Below are 17,287 nucleotides of genomic sequence, written 5' to 3'. Positions count from 1 at the left end.
GGGTCATCTCAGCTTCTCCCCTGCGCCTTGCACTCCACTGATGAGTCTGACTTAATAGGCATCTTTGTAATGATAGCTCAGCTGGTAAAGAATCCACCTGCAATGCAGGAGACCGCGGTTCGATTCCTGGGTTGGGAAGATCCCCTGGAGAAGGGATAGGCCACCCACTCCAGTATTCTGAGGATTCCCTAGTGGCTCAGCTGGTAAAGAATCCGTCTGCACTGTGGGAGACCTGGGTTCAGTCCCTGGGTTCTATCTCTGGGTTGGGAAGATTCCCTGGAGGAGGGAACGGCTGCCCGCTCCAGTATTCTGGGCTGGAGAATTCCCTGGACTGTATAGTCCTGGGGTCGCAGAGTCGCACAGGACCGACCGACTCTCACTCACTGGGCCCCGAGCCCTCACGCAGGGTCATCCTCAGCACTGGCTGAGCCCTCCTCCCGGCCCCTGATGTCTGTTCTCCCCTTGGGGCTGCGTGATTTAAACCCGGCCCCTCGTTAGCAGGAACTGGAGAGACCCAGAGGTGGAGCGCTCTTTGCTTTGTGTTTTCCGGTTTCGCAGAGGTGCGGAGTCAGGGGGGCGGGGCGAGGGCAGACACGGATGAAAAGTCACGGGCGCCCCCAGCCCCGCCCCCCTGTCTGTCCTTCGCGCTTCATCCTGCAAAGTGCTCCTAGCCGCGTCCGCTTCGTCACTCCCCTCCTGTTTCCTGTGCCGCTCAACCACTTCTCATTTAACCAAACACTGCTTTGGACATGTCACAGGCTGTTGGTTTGTAAAACCTTGTAACTCAGATACAGTACTTTGAAGATTTTCTGATCATAAGGAGCCTCTAGGGTGCTCTAGGGTTAGTTAACTGTATGGAAATTGTGTGCGTGGTGGTGCAGGGCAGCAGTGTGAGGCGCGGTGCTGGCGGCCGGCCTGTCCTCTTCCCGGAGTCCTCCCCCTCCCCCGACCCCTGCCCCGGCCCCTCCCCCTCTGGTGCTGGGCGAGCCCTTCAGTGAAAGAAGCAAGCTAACCTCGCAAGCCCCACGGAGGCTGCGCTGGCCTGCCGTGGGTCCTGGCGGCGGCACATGTCCTCAGGTCGCGTGTCCAGCTTCAGGATCTCTTGGCGTCTTTAATTGCATCTTCCTTTCAGTCAGTTGTGTCCAACTCTCTGCGACCCCATGGACTGCAGCACGCCAGGCCTCCCTGTCCATCAGCAACTCCCGGAGCTTGCTCAAACCCATGTCCATCACATCGGTGATGCCATCGAACCGTCTCACCCTCTGTCGTCCCCTTCTCCTCCCGCCTTCAGTCTTTCACAGCATCAGGGTCTTTTCCAATGAGTCAGCTCTTCCCATCAGGTGGCCAAAGTATTGGAGTTTCAGCTTCAGAATCAGTCCTTCCAATGACTATTCAGGACTGATTTCCTTTAGACTTTCTTCTGTTGACTTTACTTTCCAGGAGGCTTCTAACAAGTGCTATCTATACAGGAAGCCCCCACACCGCGTGATGAGGAAGAGCTTTGCAAGATGGAAGCATTAGTAAAGGAGCCAGTGGTGGTCTGTTACTCGCTCGGTCGTGTCCGACTCTCTGTGACCCCGTGGACTGTAGGCCACCGGGCTCCTCCATCCATGGAATTCTCCAGGCGAGAATGCTGGCATGGGTTGCCGTTTCCTTCTCCAGGGGATCTTCCCAACCCAGGGATCAAATACCTGTCTCCTGCACTTCGGGCGTATTCTTTACTGTCTGAGCTACCTTCTCAAACATGAGCTTAGTCATTGGCAGGAAAGGGTGTCATTGGGAAAAGTCTCGTGGCAAAGACTTAGGGAGAGCTGAGAGCTGACCTTACAAGAGCCAAATCCACAGAAACTTGATTCCTTTTTCTGGACCTAAGTACTCAGGTCTCTGTCTGGCCAGAGGTTTTCCGAGAGAATAAATATTGACTATTTGTAGCTTCCAATTGTTTCTTTATATTAATGGTATTATGAACCACTTCAGGGAAAAGCAGTCAACACATTGTAGGGGATAATGTACTTTTATCCTTACTTTCCTTGGCCCTTAATAACGAGCAGGTGTATTTCAGCTTCTGGGTCCTCCTCGGATGCTCCTGGCAGGATCCCTGGGCCCCTGCAGGCGCCTGCCTGATACTTGCATTTCTTTACATAGATTCAAGTTTCTCACCTACTTTGCAGAGAAATGGGCTTCCCTGGTGGCTCAGATGGTAAAGCGTCTGCCTGCAATGCCAAAGACCCGGGTTCAATCCCTGGGTTGGGAAGATCCCCTGGAAAAGGAAATGGCAACCCACTCCAGTATCCTTGCCTGGAGAATCCTATGAACAGCGGAGCCTGGTGGGCCACAGTCCACGGGGTCGCAAGGAGTCGGACACGACTGAGCGACTTCACTTTCCTCTAAGTTTCTCACCCACGTCGCTTCCCTTCCCTCTAAGGAGCTTCTTTCAACGTTTCTTTCAAGGCGGCTCAGCTGTGGGCAAGCCCGCTCCTTTCTCACACCTGAGTCTCGGTCTCTGCTCTACTTCCGCAGGCTGCGGAACGGCGTGGGTGGTGCGGGTGCTCTCTGCCTGGCTCACTGAAGGCTTCCTCCGCTCCCTCCTTGCTCACGTGGGGCAGGTCTCTCCTTGCGCCCGGAGCTGCTCTTCTCTGCCTTGCATGTTGTGCAGTGGGAGCTGCCGTGCGACTCTGAGGGCGCGTGCCCTGCTGGGCGCTCCCTGAGCTCCCTGGATGTGTTCCGTGGCACGCGCACTCTGAGCCTCTCCAGCCATCCTGTCTGCGGTGGCGCCCTCTCCGTGTCGGAGGTGCGCCTCTGCAGCCGCCCCCGGGTCCTGGGTTGCCGCGCCTGCCTGTCTCTGCAGAGCAGCTTCGAGGCGTCCCCCTCAGCCCTGTCCCGCCCAGGCGTTCGCCGTCTCCACTACAGTGCTCCAGCTTCTAGCATTTCTTCTGGTTCTTCTTGAGCATCTGCATTTCTCTACTCTGCCCAGCGGTTGTTACATGCGATCCCTTTTTCCATTAGCGACCTTAGCAAATTGACGCTAGAGATTTGAAATCTCTGGCCTGGTCGTCCCAGTCTCTGTTCTGCCTGAGTCTCGTTTTGATCTCACTTTGTCTTTTCAGACTGTGATGTTTTGTTTCTGTTTTGCTTTTTTTTGCCATGTAATGTGCTTTGTAATTTACTTGTTGTTGTTGGAAGCCAGGTGTGCGTGCGTGCGTGCGTGCTCAGGCCCTTCAGGCGTGACTGACTCGGTGAGCCCCGTGGACTGCAGCCCACCAGGCTCCTCTGTCCATGGGCTTCTCCAGGCAAGAACACCAGAGTGGGTTGCCATGCGCTCCTCCAGGGGATCTTCCCGACCCGGGGATGGAACCTGTGTCTTACATCTCCTGCATGGGCTGCCGGGTTCTTCAGCACTGGAGCCGCCTGGGAAACCCTAGAAGCCACACGACGGGGCAAAATGGCCCAGGGTGCGCAAGCCTTCAGCGTGAGGCCTTGTGTCCCTCTGGGTGCACGTTGGGCGGGGTGCACTGTCCATGCAGCCGCAGCCGCCAGAGGCTGATAGCTTTCCAGTGTCTTTGTTTTGCCTGTTTCCTTTGGGTTTCCCCAGGGGACCCTTCTTCTCGGAGGAGTCACCTGCAGTTCCCTGTGATGTGCGGGCGGGCAGCCCAGGCCCCGGTCCGAGGGTGACCCTCAGTCTTCAGTGAGCCTGGGCTGTGCGCCGCACTCAGCTGCTCAGTGTGTCTGTCCCTGAAGTGAGGCAGGAAGGCTGCAGGGGCTGGAGTTGGGAGCCTGTGGGCACACTTGGTGTCTTATCCGTGGCGCACACGTAGGATTTGCAGCGTCCTGTGTATTACACGATGTGGGCGGTGTGAATGCTGTACACGTTTTACATGGACACGTGAGCTCACCCTGGAACCGCGTGGGAACCACGGCGCCAGTGCTCCCAAGGCGACGCTCTGCAGGTGAGTGTATAGTTAGTATCTGCGCATCCACTTCTACGGCTGAGCCAGCCACCGGCCTCTGGGGTTCACAACCCCAAACCCTGCAGTTCAAGCCTGTGCTGTTCAAGGGTCAGCTGTATTTCATTAAAATACGTAAATATAATGACTTACATACAAATGTCATATACTTTACATATACTGTTTATTGCATATAGGGTAATACTCTGTTATAATCATAACAAAGTCTCATATGTGACTACTAATTCTTTTCAGTTCATTATATATGTTACAAAGATAAAGATACAGCTTAATTTTTATCTATATGGTATCTTCTTACTGGATAGAATTTAAAAATTAATCTCATCAAGTCTATCAGTATTTTTCTCTATGATGTTTTATTTTATGTGTGCATGGATTATTATTCAGCCATAAAAATAAGGAAACCCTGCCACTGGCAACAGTATAATGAAGTTTGAGGGTATTACAGGAAGTGAAATAGTCGGGCAGAAAAATACAAAATACAACGACTATATGATCGATCGCTCCTCCTCGTCGTTTCCGGAAAACCAAACCTGTAGAAACCGAGAGTAGACTGCCGTTTACCAGGGTCGGGGGCAACAGGGAGACAGTCAGAGGCTGAAGTTTCCAGCTGGAAGATGAGGAAGTACTGCAGACCTCGAGCCAGCCTGGTGAGCACGGCTGCAGCGTGTTACACACGTGAGTGTGCTGACAGCAGGCCTCACGTGCTCCACCACACACACGCACGCATGCACGCACATGCACGCGCACGCACACGCACGCACACGCACGCACACGCACACACACGCACGCACACGCACGCACACGCACGCACGCACAGTAACAGTGTGAGGTGGTGACGTGTTAACTAATCCTACTGTGGTCACCATCACATCACCACATTGTACACCTCAAACTTAGGAAGCTGGGAAAATAGTGAACATTCAGTTCCGTTCAGTTCAGTTGCTCAGTCATGTCCGACTCTCTGCGATCCCATGAATCACAGCACGCCAGGCCTCCCTGTCCATCACCAACTCCCGGAATTTATTCAAACTCATGTCCATCGAGTCGGTGATGCCATCCAACCATCTCATCCTCTGCCGTCCCCTTCTCCTCCCGCCTTCAGTCTTTCACAGCACCAGGGTCTTTTCAAATGAGTCGGCTCTTCATATCAGGTGGCCAGGGTACTGGAGCTTCAGCTTCAGCATCAGGCCTTCCAGTGAGTATTCAAGATTGATTTCCTTTAGGATCGACTGGTTTGATCTTGTAATTTTTCTTACTATAAGTCTTGTTGGATCCTCTGTTAAATTAAAGGACTCTACTCACCCTTCACTTTTTCAGTGTGTCGTTTTCCAAAGGAATGAGGTTTGCTGAACGATTTTTAGCCGAAAACCTTTACTGAATTAAGGAAGTTGTACTCTTAGTTTCTTAAAATTTTTAAAAATTTGAATGGATGAAACGCTCGTTCTTGATCTCAGAAATGCTATTGGACCTTTCCTCTCTTTGTCTCTTGGTACAACAAGTGGCGTTGACAGACTCCCTGCTGTAGGAGCATTTTTGCAATTCTGGGTTAGATGCTTTGGCTGAGAACTTTTGTTGGACTCAGTTGCTACTATTTTTTGAGGAGTGAGATTCACTTATTTTTCTTTCTCGTGTTTTTGATGTCCAATTCTACTATCCAGGGGTCTCCCGACTGTGGGAAAACCTAAGTAAGACAGGGAGCAAATGGTGCTGGGGTGCTGGCCCCCGGGGAGCTGCTGGGTGTTGCGACAGCAGTCAGCTTCTAGTCTCCTCAGTTCAGCTTTGGAACTTCGTATTTTTTCCCGAGAATGATTCATCTCCTTTACGTTTTCCAATCATGTTTATTTCGCATTATTTACAGCGTTCTCTCGTGATTTTGTGAATCTCTGCTGTGTCTGCTGCCACGTCCTTCCTTTGCTCCTGATGGTGCTAATATCTGCCTTCTCTGCTCTCCTGATAATCCTGATTGGATGTCTTCTGGGTTTACTATTCAGTCGACCAGCTCTGGGTTTCTGTCATTGTTCTCTATTATTTACCTTTTCGTTAATTTCTACTTAGAGTCTCTTTCAGATGATGACACTGTCTCAGTTTCATGGTGTCAATTGTCCTGTTTGCCTTTCCTTTTGAATCTTGCTGACATCTCTTTACGGTTCATGTTCTGTGTGGCTTATAACTGTCACTGTAAACTTACCTTCGATGTTTCCCTTCTTCTTGGGAGAATCGTTTGGGAGACCCCAAACCCCTCACTGTTGGAAACGTTCCTCCAAGTGGTTTTAAGGAGAGTGATTCCAGCTGGAGTGTTAAGTACACGAGAGTCCTACTGTGTGAGGACATGATAGATAGCTTGTGTGGTGCACACACTGGGGCCCTTTCCCGCCAGAGAGATTCCTGCTTCCTTCCAGAGCCCGAAGACAAGGGGCCCCCAGCCCGGCAAGGGCAGGCCTTTCTGACCCACTTGTGGGTGGAGGCGGTGGTTCTGCCCTTGCCTGGCACCCCCGAGGTCATCGCCCACCTTTGTGTAGGTGTCAGGACCCGCGTCTGCACCCCCTGCCTGTCAGAGCCCCACCGTCCGGCGCCTGGAGCCCCTCGTGCTGACTCTAAGCTGCTCCAGTGCTTGGCTGCATTTCTGGTGCTTCTGGGGAGCAGGGCCGCAAGATCGGCGCCGTTGTGAAGGGCAGGACCAGCCCTGCTTGTCCGAGACCCTTGTGTCTTGCTGTGTGATTATTCTGGTAAATATGTAAACCACAGACACTCGAGGACTTGTTTAGAAAACGCACTTTGGGGTGATTGATTCGTAGAGCTGTATTTTGTGTGCATTAAGTGGATGGTAACCTCAAGCATCTGCCTGGCACTGTGTCCTCCTGGGGCTGAGCTAGCCGCCTGTTCCGTGGCCTCGTCATTCAATTGTAGGTAAGCTGGGACTTCGTGCCTGAGTTTGGGGCATGTCTAGTGCAGCTGGCAGAGAGCAGGGTGGTGGCCGAACACATGTCCTGGGCTTCCTCCGGGTCCCTCTCAGCCGAGGAGGATGTGGCCTCTCGGATGTCACTCCACACTCCTGCCAGGGTGCTCTCAGGGGCTGCAGACCTATATCAGAGCCCCCACCACTGGCCTCTGCCCTCTGGAACCAAGAGCATCTCACGCCCCAGGAGAGGCAGTGATTACAGAAAACGGAGAAACCCGCCAGCTCAGATGCTCCAGAACGCGAAGTGGAGGAAACCGAGGCACCTGAAAGGTATCTGGGCAGTGCCCCCAGCCCTCGGGGCCCTTCTCATCTGGGATTTCACCGGGACGGTGCCTAACAGGGTCGGTGTCCTGCTGCGTGAAGACAGCCCGCCCACACATGCCAGCCCCCTTCTCTGCACAATTTATATAGTTCCTGCCGTGTTATTTAGTGACTCCTGACCTTGCTTCCTTCCCCTTTTTAAAAAGATATGAATAGTAACAAGCATTACTATGTGACTCAGCCGTTACTGTGTGGACTCGAGCACCTTTTGAAGGTGTGAGGACGCTGTTCCTACAAACAGCTTCTGCCTCCCCTTCAGCCATTTTACCTGAAGTCAGAAAAAACATTAATTTACCAGGTCCTGAATGTGCATCGCTAGTCTAACTTTTCATCTAAAAAATAAACATAAAGCAGCTTCTTCACACTCTCATTTGTGGACGTTTTATCTCAGAGCAATGGCATTACATGCAAGCACACTGCTTACACGTGAATATCTTATTATAATTAAGGACATTTCTGTGGTTTTACTGTCTGCTGTTGTACCCTTGGCAAGACCCACCCTTCCTTGAAAACAAAGTATTAATAGACCTCAGGTGTCAGACATGGGAACCTCTGAGGGCAGAAATGCAAGAAAACTCGGAAAGGTGTGTAGGTTTACTGCGCTGGCATTGGTGTTTGTCATTGCAGGAGCAAGGCTCCCGTCAGATCGCAGTCTTCCAGAACAGATGTTTGTCTTTGCTTCTGAATTTTAGCAAAGCCAGGCAGACAAGGGAAATACTAAAGAAAGCAGTGGTTCAGTAAGCAAGCCGCGTTGTTTTCCATTCTCCACCCACGGCTGGCTGATTAAATGCATTACCTTGGATCTTGGGCGTATATTGTGAAATACTCAATGGCATTATTTAATGTAATTCTGCTTCCAACTTGGAATTTTCCAGGCCAGAACACTGTAGTGGGTTACCATTTCCTTCTCCAGGGGATCTTCCTGAGTCTACGCAGGGATTGAACCTGGATCTCCTGCATTTCAGATGGTCTTCTGCATTGCAGGCCCATTCTTTACCAGCTGAGCCACGGGGAAATCCGTGACCACCACAGGGTGGAAAGTAAAGTGAGACCCTGGAAGGGAGCAGCTGTGGGCCGGGAGGAGGCCCCGGGTGTGGGTGGGGGGGCCATGGGCCGCGTTGGTCCTTCTGCCTCTGTGTCTTTGGTTATATTTGAAATTGGTCCCTGAAGGGTGGTTTACGTGCGTCACATCCTCCCAGTTCTGTCAGCCGTCTGACTGCTGATCTGGGGGTTGTGCCGGGCGGGCCGAGGTGCCCAGCGCTCCCCGCGTGTGTGGTCAGAGCTCACGGCTGGCCAGGCTGTGCTGGGGGCAGGTGCCGGTGCCTCTCACAGGCCGTGTGCTTGGTCCTCTTCTCTTCTCGGGCTGACTGAGCTTCGTCCCCATTATATTCCATGTTCTAAAGGACACAACTCAGGGAAATGCAGATGGAGGGGCGGAGACGAGCAGGGACGGGGCTCCAGCCCCCATCCCCACCGCCCACCAGCTCGGAAGCTCGGCCAGCCCTGCATTTGGGGGTGTCGTGGACTCCTGTGCAGGGTCTGTGATTGACTGGCTGTGTGACGACCGGACCCCTGCTGTTGGGGCTGAACTCAGTGTCCACCCTCTCCCCCGACCCCCAGACGTGGAGGCTGCAGCTGAGAGTTCAGGCTTCTGATCAGGGTTTGCTCTCTCTGGTGACCAGCCTGTTCTGAAGCCCCCAGGGGCCCCGAGAGCCGCCGCGTTAGAGCAGAGGTGCCGTCATCCTTGTCCCTCAGGAAATGTGGGGGTGTTAGGAGCTTGTGTCTGGAAACGGGGACATGGACCAATATCCTTCCCTCGGGCAACTTCAGGCTTCAGGAGGGCTGGTGCTGAGATGCACGTAAGGCTGGTTTCCTCAGGGTCGGCGGTGGTGCTGGGGGAGGAAGGTCACAGGACCGCCTCTCTGTTGAGGGAGGCACGGAGCAGACAGGACGGGGGCCAGGGACTTGCCCTCCTAGAGGCGGAGGGCGGGCTGTGCGCAGTCTGGAGCAGTCTGGCCTTTCCACCCAGTTGCTGGGGCACTTTGCTCCCAGTGGACGACTGGTCTGAGCCCGCAGCCGGATGTTCCGACCGGGTGTTAAGACAGCTGGTTTCACAGGGTTGATGGATCTTCGACCAGGTGGGCCTTGTGTGGTCCTCGCCTGCTTCAGGGTCCTTTCTCCTGCTCGGGAAGGGGGTCTCGCTCCCTCCATGCTGCTGTGTGCTGTTCCCCTTCCGTGGATCATGACTCCTTCCTGAGGGTGCTGGTTTAGTCCCTGATCCCTGCTGCCCACCTATCCCTCGGAGGTGGTGACCCTGGGGCAGGACGCACGGGTCTGAGGGGAGAACAGCCCATGGGTCAGTGTTTCAAAAAAAAAAAAAATGCAGGGCCTTCTTCCTAAGTTTGCAGTTCAAAACTGTTTTTTTCTTCCAAAACTTTAGTTAAAGCCAACCCCAATTCCTTTTAAAGTTCACATGAAAACTTAGCCACCACCCTGGGAAAAGGATGCGAAACTTGTAATCACTGCCTGGGACTGGTATTTGAACACAGAAGCTGAAGCAGCTCACCACAGTTAGAAGTCTGTCCCCTGAGACACGCAGTGTTGAGCATGTTGGTTTAAAACCTCCAAAGACCCAACACTGTACCACTGGGGTCAGGATCTGTGTTCCCTGTTCAATTACCGATATTTATCTTCCTGTGTGTTTTCCATAAAGACTTCCTATATTCTCTTTTGTAACATGTAGTTGTTTTGGGCCACATCACTGATTTTCTCGTCATCTTGTCCTGAATTAGGAAAGGTGTTGTCTGTTGGTCGTTATTGCGATTTCTTTTTCTCTCCCTTTTCCTTGGTTTCATTCAAGGCTTTTGAACTTGGTTTCCTGTGATGACTGTGGCTTGAATCTCATCCAACTTCTTTCTAATGCCTGCTGTGTCCTAACAAGTACATACAAGCATTTAAAACCTGAGAAGCCAAAAAGGATGTCGGCAAGTTGGAGGAAATTCAGAGCAAAGCACAGAAATGATGAAGAGGTTGGAAGGTCGGCTTGTGAGGAAGCTGTGGCGGAGCTGAATGGCCGTAGCAAAGCCGCAGCCGTGGCAGCGGAAACGCCGCGGGGAGTGTTGAGTGTGATGACGCAGAGAGAGATGGCTGCTGGGGCTGCAGAGGGCGTTTTGTGAGAGAGGAGAGGTGTGTGGCGGGAGGTCTTCTGCGAAGGTGGGCGCGGCGGAGGGGAGGGGGCATGGGGTGAGCCCGGACGCGGCGGAAAATGAGCTCGGGTCGGGGGTGACGGCCTTACTGAGTGTGCCCAGGCGCCCCAGCTCCTCGGGGCAGAGGAGCCCTCTGCCTTCACCTCCTGCAGAGCACACTCCTCGGGGGGCCCCCCGGGCTTGGCTTCTCCCTGCTCTGCCCTCGTTCTGTGTGAGGATGATTTTTGCCGTGGTCTTGGGGGCTCCGGCAAGGCGGGTTTGGTGCCCTCGGCACGCCACGCGGACGTCGGCCCGCCACACTGACGTCCCCTCCAGGGGGACCCTGTGCCAGCCCCTCAGCTGGCGACCCAATGCCGTGTGAAAGACATACCCCCCCCCCAGTCTTGGCCAGCTCTCCGCAGATCAGAGCCCAACGGGGGCCACTGGACGCAGATGGAGCCCCAGGGTCCCCGCCGCTCCCGTCCCAGGCTCCCAGCAGCCTCACGTGCTAGGTCGCTCCGCCAGACTTCGGCCCGGGGGTCTCCTGCCTGGAATCCGCCCCCTACCCCACCCTCCCCGAGGGGGCCCCTGCTGGTGTCGGAAGCTCAGTGTGGGCAGGGAAGGAAGGCCTCCCCAGACCCCGGGGCACGCCGGAGGTGGCTGCCGTGGGCCCCTGCTCTGCGGCGTTGCCCCCAAGGCGGGGACTCAGGATGTGGGAACGGAGTCGCACTGGCCCGTAGTAGTAGCGGCACGATGTCACGGGCAGGAGAGGGCGGCAGGGACACCACTCGGTCCATAGAGCACCGAGCAAGCGTGGGGCCCAGCCTCAGCCCTCTGGGAGGACTGTGACACAGAAGTCCCCGGTCAGCACAGCGCTGGAATTCCCAGCGACCCTGGGCCACGGCCTGGACATGAGGGTCAGGGCCCGGCCTGCACAGCATGGCCTGGGGAGGCCAAAGGGACGGTGGGAGCAGAGGAGGTCCTGCCCCGAACCGCCCTGACTCCCGGGGGCTCCTCGGCCGCGGTCAGCCTCGCCCACGCGGCCGGCGAAGGTGTTTGATGGGACTCTGGGGAGCCGATGAGACCCCCTTCCCATCAAACACGTGTCACGCACTCCCCAGGTGGTCCGCGGAATACGAGCCTTCTGCTCTCGGGAAACTGCAGTTTCTCCGCTAACGTTGTGTAAGCTCCCCGTCTCATCCTTGGTATTCTTTAGAGAAAAGAGACCAAGGAAGAAAAGAAGCCTCATAAACACAATCACTCTGTTGGTGGGTCCCGCAGGCTCACTGCTCTCCGGCATCCTGCCCTTCAGCCGGGGCCCGTCCACCGGGACCCTCCCACCCGGAGTATCTTCACCTATCTTCCTTCCGGGGCTTCAGACACTCACCGTCTCCCCGCCCCCCTTGCGTATGTCCAGCCCCTTTGCTGTTTATTTACAATGCTCGTTAGCTTATAGCTATTTGCACATGGAAAATACTGACACAAAATAAACGTTGTTACAACCACAGACACACTCCTGGAATCAAGAAGGCGTCCCCTGCGTCTGGAATGCATGTGGCCTCTTGTGTGCAGGTCAGGATGACCTTTGCCCTTGAGGTCTTTTCTGGGAACCACTGGATGGGTGGACACTGGCCCGAGGCCCTCTCTGCATTTCTCCCCGCAGCTCAGAAGGACCTAGACCACTTCCATCACCCTGTTACAGGTGATCACACTCAGGTTGTAACATGTTATGCTTCCTAATGTTGGTGAAGTAATTTAACCGGATTTATGCATTTCTTATATTCTTTAAAACATTTAAAAAATTTTATATAACTTCATGAATTGAGGTTTAGTTGATGTACAGTGTTTCAGATATACAACACAGTGTTTCACAACCTTTAAAGATTACGCTCCATTTATAGTTATTATCAAATATAGGCTGTGTTCCCTGTCCTATATGATATATCCTCATAGCTTATTTATACATAGTCTGTGCCTCCCATTCCCTGCTCCTGTCTGGTCCCTCCCCCTCCCACCCGCACTGCTACCCACGAGTCTGTTCTTATGTCCGTGAGTCTGCTTCTGCCTTGCTATGGTCCATCAGCTCAGTTCAGTGGCTCAGTCATGTCTGTCTCTTTGTGGCCCTTGGGCTGCAGCACGCCAGGCCTCCGTGTCCATCACCAGCTCCCAGAGCTTGCTCAAACTCATGTCCATTGAGTTGGTGATGCCATCCAACCATCTCGTCCTCTGTCGCCCCCTTCTCCTTCCGCCTTCAATCTTTCCCAGCATCAGGGTCTTTTCCAGTGAGTCAGCTCTTCACATCAGGTGGCCAGAATATTGGAGTTTCAGCTTCAACATCAGTCCTTCCAATGAATACCCAGGACTGATTTCCTTTAGAATGGACTGGTTGGATCTCCTTGCCGTCTAAGGGACTCTCAAGAGTCTTCTCCAACACCACAGTTGAAAAGCATCAATTCTTCAGTGCTCAGCTTTCTTTACAGTCCAGCTCTCACATCCATACAGAACTACTGGAAAAACCGTAGCCTTGACTAGATGGACATTGGTGGGTAAAGTAGTGTCTCTGCTTTTTAATATGTTGTCTAGGTTGGTCATAGCTTTTCTTCCAAGGAGCAAGTGTCTTATAATTTCATGGCTGCAGTCACCATCTGCAGTGATTTTGGAGCCCAAGAAAATAAAGTCTTTCACTGTTTCTACTGCTTCCCCATCTGTTTGCCATGAAGTGCTGGGACCAGATGCCATGATCTTAGTTTTTGAATGTTGAGTTTTAAGCCAAGTTTTTCACTGTCCTCTTTCACTTTCATCAAGAGGCTCTGTAGTTCTTCACTTTCTGCCATAAGGGTGGTGTCATCTGCATATCTGAGGTTATTGATATTTCTTCCGGCAATCTTGATTCCAGCTTGTGCGTCGCCTCCAGCCTGGCATTTCTCATGATATACTCTGCATATAAGTTATATACACAGGGTGACAATATACAGCCTTGACGTACCCCCTTTCACAATTTGGAACCAGTCCATTGTTCCATGTAGGGTTCTAACTGTTGCTTCTTGACTTGCATACAGATTTCCCAGGAGGCAGGTAAGGTGGTCTGGTATTCCCATCTCTTTAAGAATTTTCCACAGTTTGTTGTGGTCCACACAGTCAAAGGCTTTGGCATAGTCAATAAAGCAGAAATAGCTGCTTTTCTTGAATGCTCTTGCTTTTTATATGATCCAGTGGATGTTGGCAATTTGATCTCTGATTCTTCTGCCTTTTCTAAAACCAGCTTGAACATCTGGAAATTCACAGTTCATGCAATGTTGAAGCCTGGCTTGGAGAATTTTGAGCATTACTTTGCTAGCATGTGAGATGAGTACAGTTGTGCGGTAGTTTGAGCATTCTTTGGCATTGCCTTTCTTTGGGATTAGAATGAAAACTGACCTTTTCCAGTCCTGTGGACTTGACTTAGGACTCCAGGATGTCTGGCTCTAGGTGAGTGATCACAGCATCATGGTTATTCAGGTCATGAAGATCTTTTTTGTACAGTTCTTCTGTGTATTCTTGCCACCTCTTCTTAATATCTTCTGCTTCTGTTAGGTCCATACCATTTCTGTCCTTTATTGTGCCCATCTTTGCATGAAATATTCCCCTTGGTATCTCTAATTTCCTTGAAGAGATCTCTAGTCTTTCCCTTTCTGTTGTTTTCCTCTATTTCTTTGCATTGATCACTGAGGAAGGCTTTCTTATCTCTCCTTGCTGTTCTTTGGAACTCTGCATTCAGACAGGTATATCTTTCCTTTTCTCCTTTGCCTTTCACTTCTCTTTTCTCAGCTATTTGTAAGGCCTCCTGAGACACCATTTGCCTTTTTCATTCCTTTTTCTTGGGGATGGTCTTGATCACTGCCTCCTGTGCAGTGTCACGAACCTCTTGTCCACAGTTCTTCAGGCTCTCTGTCGGTCAGATCTAATCCCTTGAATCTATTTGTTACTTCCACAGTATAATTGTAAGGGATTTGATTTAGGTCATACCCGAATGGTCTAATGATTTTCCCTACTTTCTTCAACTTAAGTCTGAATTTGGCAATAAGGAGTTCATGATCTGAGCCATAGTCAGCTCCCGGTCTTGTTTTTGCTGACTATATAGAGCTTCTCCATCTTTGGCTGCAAAGAATATAATCAGTCTGATTTCGGTATTGACAATCTGGTGATGTCCATGTATAGAGTCTTCTCTTGTGTTGTTGGAAGAGGATTTTTGCTATAACCAGTGTGTTGTCTTGGCAAAACTCTGTTAGCCTTTGCCCTGCTTCATTTTGTACTTCAAGGCCAAACTTTACTCCAGATATCTCTTGAATTTCTACTTTTGCATTCCAATCCCCTGTGATGAAAAGGACATCTTTTTTTGGTGTTAGTTCTAGAAGGTCTTGTAGATCGTCATAGAACCATTCAACTTCAGCTTCTTTGACATTAGTGATTGGGGCATAGACTTAGATTATTGTGATATTAAATGGTTTGCCTTGGAAATGACCAGAGGACTTTCTGTCATTTTTGAGATTGCACCCAAGTACCGCATTTCCGACTCTTCTGTTGACTGTGAGAGCTACTCCATTTCTTCTAAGGGATTCTTGCCCACAGTAGTTGATACAATGGTCAGCTGAATTAAATTTGCCCATTTCAGTCCATTTTAGTTCACTGATTCCTAAATGTCAATGTTCACTCTTTTCATCTCCTGTTTGACCACTTCCAATTTACCTTGTTTCATGGACCTAACCCGTATGGATGTGAGAGTTGGACTGTGAAGAAAGCTGAGCGCCAAAGAATTGATGCTTTTCAACTGTGGTGTTGGAGAAGACTCTTGAGAGTCCCTTGGACTGCAAGGAGATCCAACCAGTCCATTCTGAAGGAGACCAGCCCTGGGATTTCTTTGGAAGGAATGATGCTAAAGCTGAAACTCCAGTACTTTGGCCACCTCATGCAAAGAGTTGACTCATTGGAAAAGACTCTGATGCCGGGAGGGATTGGGGGTAGGGGGAGAAGGGGATGACAGAGGATGAGATGGCTGGATGGCATCACTGACTTAATGGACGTGAGTCTGAGTGAGCTCTGGGAGTTGGTGATGGACAAGGAAGCCTGGTGTGCTGCAGTTCATGGGGTCGCGAAGAGTCGGACACGACTGAGCGACTGAACTGAACTGAACTGAACTGATGGACCTAACATCCCAGGTTCCTATACAATGTTGTTCTTTACAGCACCGGACTTTACTTCCATCATCAGTCACGTCCACAACTGGGCGTTGTTTTCGCTTTGGCTCCATCTCCCACAAGTTTGCTTTGTTTTTTGGATTTCGTATGTAAGGGATGCCATGCAGTGGTTGTCTTCTCTGTCTGATTTGCTTCACCAAGGATTATGTTCTCCAGGTCCATCCATGTTGTTGTGAATGGCAAAACTTTATCCTCTTAATATCTGGGTAATATTCCATTCTTTATATTGCACACACCCCAGATCTTCATCCATGTATCTGTCTGACACTTAGGATGCTCTCGTGTCTTGTCAGCTATAAACACTGTTGCAGTGAATGCTGTGGCATGTGTCTTTTCTAAGTGTTTTCATTCTCTTCAGGCAGAGACCCAGAGTAGAATTGCTGAATCACATATTAACTCTGTTTTCGTTTGTTTGAGGAAGCTCTGTGCTGTTTTCCGCAGTGGCTGAAGCACCTTCCATTCCCACCAGCAGTGTAGGAGTGTTCCTTCTCCACACTCTCTCCTACATTTGGTATTTGTAGGCTTTTCTTTTCAGACTGCCATTCTGACAAGGATGATGATGTATCTCATTGTCATTTTGAATTGGTTTTCTCTGAATATATTGAACATTTTTCATATGCTTGTTGTTAATCTGTGTGTTCTTTGGAAAAATGGCTATTCAGATCTTCTGCTCATTATTTAATTGAGTTGCTTGCTATTTTGATACTAAGTTATATGATTTGTTTATAGATTTGGGATATTAACCCGTTATTGGTTATCTCATTTGCAAATGTTTTCTCCCATTCAGTAAGTTGTCTTTTTGTTTTGTTAATGATTTACTTTGCTGTACAAAAGCTTTTAAGTTTAATTAGATCCCATTTGTTTATTATCGCTTTTATTTCCTTTGCCTTAGGAGACAGATCCAAAAAACACAGCCATGATTTCTGTCAAAGAGTGTTGTGCCTGCCTTCCTCTGTGGTTTCGTGATTTCTGGTCTCACACCTAAGCATTTAATCCATTTTGAGTTTCTTCTGCATGCGGCATTAGAAAATGTTCTAATTTCATTCTTTCACACTGCCCAGTGTTCCCAGCACCACTTGCTGAAGAGACTGTCATTTCTCCATGGCGTATTCTTGCCTCCTTTGTCATAGGTTAATTGACCGTAAGTATCTGAGTATATTTCTGGGCTTTCTCCCCTGTCCCACGGATCTCTGTGTCTAGGTTGTGCTGGTACCACGCTGCTTCGATTACTGCAGCTTTGTAGTATAGTCTGAAGTTAGGGAGCATGATACTACCAACTCTGTTCTTCCTTGTCAAGGTTGCTTTGGCTATTCATGGTCTTTTGTGTTTCTATATGAATTTTAGCATTTTTTGTTCTAGTTTTTGTGAGAAATACTGTTGGTATTTTGCTAGGGATTGCATTGAATCTGTAGATTGTCTTGGGTATTATGGTCATTTTAACAGTATTGATTCTTCCAGCTCATGAGCACAGCATATCTTTCCATCTGCCTCTATTGTGTTCAGCTTCTTTCATAAGTGTCTTAAAAGTTTTCTGAGTGAGATCTTTTATATCCTTAGGTAAGTTTTTCCCCAGGTAATTTATTTTTCGGATGTGGTTGTAAATGGGATGTTTCCTTGATT

The 17,287-nt window shown here is 50.5% G+C and overlaps 1 protein-coding gene across 3 annotated transcripts in view; it reads left to right on the top strand.

The window, feature by feature from the left end:
• PTPRN2 (protein tyrosine phosphatase receptor type N2) overlaps positions 1 to 17,287 on the top strand; it is a 618,076-nt gene that overhangs the window by 261,221 nt on the left and 339,568 nt on the right. The gene's annotated exons all lie outside the window — the stretch shown is intronic.

The sequence above is a fragment of the Ovis aries genome, chromosome 4 (genome assembly GCF_016772045.2).
Source record: "Ovis aries strain OAR_USU_Benz2616 breed Rambouillet chromosome 4, ARS-UI_Ramb_v3.0, whole genome shotgun sequence".
NCBI lineage: Eukaryota > Metazoa > Chordata > Mammalia > Artiodactyla > Bovidae > Ovis > Ovis aries.
The sequence above is the reverse complement of the archived record's forward strand: the minus strand, read 5'-3'. Positions and strand labels throughout refer to the sequence as shown.